The sequence below is a fragment of the Notamacropus eugenii genome, chromosome 1 (assembly GCF_028372415.1).
Source record: "Notamacropus eugenii isolate mMacEug1 chromosome 1, mMacEug1.pri_v2, whole genome shotgun sequence".
In the NCBI taxonomy this organism is placed as follows: domain Eukaryota; kingdom Metazoa; phylum Chordata; class Mammalia; order Diprotodontia; family Macropodidae; genus Notamacropus; species Notamacropus eugenii.
This window is the reverse complement of record NC_092872.1, coordinates 78,520,045-78,524,978: the sequence shown is the minus strand read 5'-3', so window position 1 is coordinate 78,524,978 and position 4,934 is coordinate 78,520,045. Positions and strand designations below refer to the sequence as shown.

Below are 4,934 nucleotides of genomic sequence, written 5' to 3'. Positions count from 1 at the left end.
CTTATGTCTACTTTGCTGATCCATCAGCCCCAGTATTCCTGGTTGAAAGATCTAGGACTGAAAGAAGAAAATGAAAGCATATATAATGGGGCCTGGCGCGGAAGAGGAGAGGTTGTTACAAGCTACCGCTCAGCTAACAATGAGCCTATAGCAAGAGTCCATCAGGCCACTCTGGCAGATTATGAAGAAACACTAAAGAAAGCCAAAGAAACCTGGAAAATATGGGCAGATATTCCAGCCCCTAAACAAGGAGAAATAGCAAGAAAGATTGGGGAAGACTTGCAGCAGAAGATCCAAATCTTAGGAAACTTGGTATCTTTGGAGATGTGAAAAATCTTAGTGGAAGGTATTGGAGAAGTTCAGGAGTATGTGGATATCTGCAACTATGCTGTTGGTTTATCATGAATGACTGGAGGACCCATCTTGCCTTCAGAAAGACCTGGCCATGCCCTCATTGAACAGTGGAATCCTTTGGGCTTAGTCGGAATTATCACTACATTCAACTTCCCAGTAGCTGTGTATGGCTGGAATAATGGCATTGCTCTGATTTGTGGGAATGTCTGCCTCTGGAAAGGAGCACCAACATTAGTGTAGCTAATGTACACTCATTAGTGTAGCTGTCACAGAGATAGTAGCCAAAGTTTTGAAAGACAACAATTTACTTGGTGCAGTCTATTCCATGACATGTGGTGGTGCTGATATTGTCATAGCAATGGCCAAAGATGACCAGGTAGATCTGCTGCCCTTCACAGGAAGCACCCAAGTGGGAAAACAGGTGTCATTCATGGTACAGGAGAGGTTTGGGAGAAGTTTGTTAGAGCTCGGAGGAAACAATGCTATTATTGTTTCTGGAGATGCAGACCTCAATTTAGTTGTTCCTTTGACTCTTTTTGCAGCTGTGGGGACAGCGGGCCAAAGATGTACAACTGCTAGACAATTGTTTTTGCATGAAAGCATCCATGATGAAGTTGTGGGCAAGCTTAAAAAAGCATATCCACAAATTCGTATTGGAAATCCATGGGACTCTAATGTTCTCTATGGGCCCCTCCTCACCAAACAGGCAGTAAACATGTTCCTTGGTGCAGTGGAAGATGCCAAAAAGCAAGGTGGCATGGTGGTTTATGGTGGGAAGACTACAGATCGCCCTGGAAATTACGTAGAGCCAACAATTGTGACTGGTCTTGATCATGATGTGTCCGTTGTGCACAGAAAGACATTTCCTCCTATCCTTTATGTTTAAAATTCAAGAATGAAGAAGAGGTCTATACATGGAATAATGAAGTAAAACAGGGTCATTCAAGTAGTATCTTCACAAAGGATTTGGGTAGAATCTTTCAATGGCTTGGGCCTTAAAAGATCAGATTGTGGCATTATAAATGTCAATATTCCCACAAGTGGTGCTGAGATTAGAGGTGCATTTGGAGGTGAGAAGCATACTGGTGGTGGCAGAGAATTGGGAAGTGATTCATGGAAGTAATATATGAGACTATCTACCTGCACCATCAACTACAGTAAAGACCTTCCTCTGGCACAAGGAATCAAGTTTCAGTAACAATGTTTTGGGTTTATATGACCTCCACACTTACCTTTTTAAGATGATAACAAATCATGGGCCTCTTTTTGTTATTTGAAAGTGGAAAATAAAGTTGCAAAAGAAACAGAAGGCATTTATTTATTGAAGAATGGATTGGAATTGCTCATAATTCCCATTTTCTTTTTTAAAGGCAAATCTTGGATTTAAAATCAGCACATTCATTTGCCTAAGAAAAGTGAAAATCTGACTAATCCGTTCTGAAAAGAAAATAAGTGTTAATAAACTTGAACAATATTTGCAGGACAGGGGGAAGTGATAACCATGTTTCTGATAAGAGACCTTAGATAAAACAGATTTTTTAACCTGCCTATTTCTATAGTCATTCCTGTCACTTCGAGTGAAAACTTACCATTTTTATCAAAGAATCTTGTAAACAGGAAATTGATGGTGAAAGTCTCCTCTATTGTATTGACAAGTGTTATACCATGGTGGCTTAGATTTTTAGAAGTATTGTGATGGGTACTGTTGATAATATGAAATAAATATTACTACATGCAGATTTAGAGGTATATATAGGTCTCATCACAGATCACTGTGATGATCATCAATTTAGTCTTGAAGTCATGTGGATCCATGGATTTCTAATATAAAGTAGATTTCTACAATATAGGCCCAACATAATTCCTCCCCTTCAAGTTTACAATCAGGGCAGAATATCACTGAAATAAAACTTCTGTAAATTTTATAAAGAAAATCTATTTTGATCACCAGGTTTTTCACTTTTTATAACTGAAACTAATTGAGATTCCATATGATTAAGGATTCCAATATAAGTTCCTATACGTTAGAGTGTAACTGTAAATGCTAACAATAGTTATATGAAAGGTTCTAAAAATATCATGATAATACTAATATTTTATATTTCAATCAGGCATGCACATTTTCAGGTCATCTTAGGCAAGTAACCTTGATCAAGTTGGACTTAAGAGTTTTTTCTATAGGAAGATAAGCAGCATTCAGATGATTTTTCTAAATAATTGTGTATAATTCTTGTTTAAAGTTTGGCCTCTCATATTCTTTTGTGCAGTGTACAGTGGTTTTTCAAACTGTTGTGCCTAAAACAGATGGTATCTGTACTGGGGTTTGAAGTTGCTTACATTTTTAATTGCTGTTTTTACCAGTAACTTCTCAATGAGATATATTGCTTATGTTCCTGGAATGCCTTATGACTTGAATTGCTGTGGCCTCTTTTGTACAGTGCTAATTTCAAGTATTTTTTAAGAGACAGATAAAGTTCCAATTTGGGACACTAAGATAATATCATATAACTAACTTAAAATACTTTCTTTCTAGAATGAATTTCCTAGCAATAATAAATAATTAAATATTTTCTCTTTAAAAAAATAAGAAAATCTCTTCTCTCTAAAGCTCTCAAACCAACTCCTCCTCTCACAGGGTAAAGCAATGTCGTGTCAGCATTCTCTCTACCTATCAGAAGAGTCTCATACAAAATATTCTGGGCTTGGCTAGGAATCAAGGTTATAGTTACAAGAATCATGGATTTTGCTTTGTTTTGGTTTTGTTTTAGTTACAAGGAATTTTTTTTAATTGGGAAGAAGACTTCAGATGAGAGGGGAACTATTGATAGTATTGCCCCCAAAAAGGATAAAAGAAAGAAAAAAGATAATTGAAGCATTTCTTAATGTACAGAGTATAACAAAAAGTACAGAAGGAAACACAGATAAATAGGACAACTTTGAAAGTAACATTGACTTTATTACATATTTTTAAAAAATCAATCTGTATGCAATAGTGATTCCTGGTTTTGTGTATAATAATCCTTTTCTCTATTCTTTTTTTTTTTTTGGTATGGCAATATTCTCTCTTTTTTTGATGTTAGTCAAATTCAGAACAAAAACAAAAAAATTTCAAAGATATGCACTTCTTTATTGCCCAGGGTTAAAAAAAATAGAACTGTTTAACTTGGAAAAGAGAATCCTAGCCAGAAAATTATTGCTCTTTTCAAACAACTGAAGAGCTGCTGAGAAGAAAAAGGAAACAGACTCATTCTGTGCAGCTCAGTTAGGGCAAAACCAAAACCAGTGGGTAGAAGTTAAAAGGAAGTAGATTTTTAGTTCTATATAAAGAATCTGATAATAATTAAAACTATCCACCACTGAAGGAATGCCTTAGGATGTGGAGTTTCCCCCATCACTGGAAGTGTTTAAGCAGAGATTGAATAACCCACTATCAGAGACACTATGGAAATAATTCATGCATGGGCAGCAGTCTGGGCTATATAACCTCTTAGATCTCCTTCAACTCTAAGATTCTAGGGCCCTGAGGAGACAAGGTGAACATGGATAAATAGAATGGACATATAGGTTAGAATAGATGGCCTCTAAAAATTCCTCCAAACTCTAAAATTCTATGATTTTGTGAGTGTAGAAATGTTGCAAAAACCTCACTTGAGACAATAATTTCAACCTCTTTATCACAAGGGGATGATTCCCTGTCAAAAATGTTTGGATGTGAATCATGATTTGAATAGAAATTGGTCCAAATTACCTCTGAGATCCCTTCCAAGTGGGATGCCATGATTCTATCATTCTTTTCTTGTAAATGCTGCTGATATTAAAGGAATAAAAATTATCTTGAAAGGCCAGGTAAAGATATATAGAGTAGATTTTAGATGCATTTGTGCAAAAACTAGAAACAAAGTGGATTTTTATTGATTGGGGGGAATGGCTGAACAAATTATTGTCTATGAATGTAATGCAATGTTATTGTACTGTAAATCGCAAATATGAGTAATTCAGAGAAACATGACAAGTGTTGCAGGAATTGATGAAGAATGAATTTAACAAACACAAAAAAGAGCACATTTTCATATAAAAAGTAGAAAAGAAAAAGAGGATGTTGTAAAACCAATAGAATAACATATACACAATGACTAGAAAAGTGAAATCAAATGCTTATCAATTGTAATAACCAGTTACGGGAATAAAAAATGAGAAAGCACCTTCCTCCACACAGTAGAGAAGTGAGGAAACTACTGGTGTTGAATATTCCATACGCTATCAGATTCATTCATTGTGTCAGTTGGTTTTGCTTAACTGAGAAGACTCAGTAGAAGTAGGGGGGAGGGAAGAAGCAGGAAGAATACATCCAGAAATGACTGTGATATAAAAATAAAAGATGTCAAAAAGACATTTTAAAAAGTATTTTGTTGACTACTCTCTCATTTCCTTAGATATTACTCAAATGCTTTGGGGCTGGCCCTGCAAGGATATACTGGGTGGGGGTGGATACTCAGGAACTGTTCTCTCAGAGGGTATGGTTTAAAAGAACTTCATAGGTTCACATATTGTTTCTCCAGCTATGTCAGGCCTGCCTCCTA

General features: G+C 36.0%; 1 pseudogene; it reads left to right on the top strand.

Annotated features, from left to right (window-relative positions):
* Window positions 1-1,645, top strand: LOC140523308 (alpha-aminoadipic semialdehyde dehydrogenase pseudogene; annotated as a pseudogene).
* The last annotated feature ends 3,289 nt before the right edge of the window (window positions 1,646-4,934 follow it).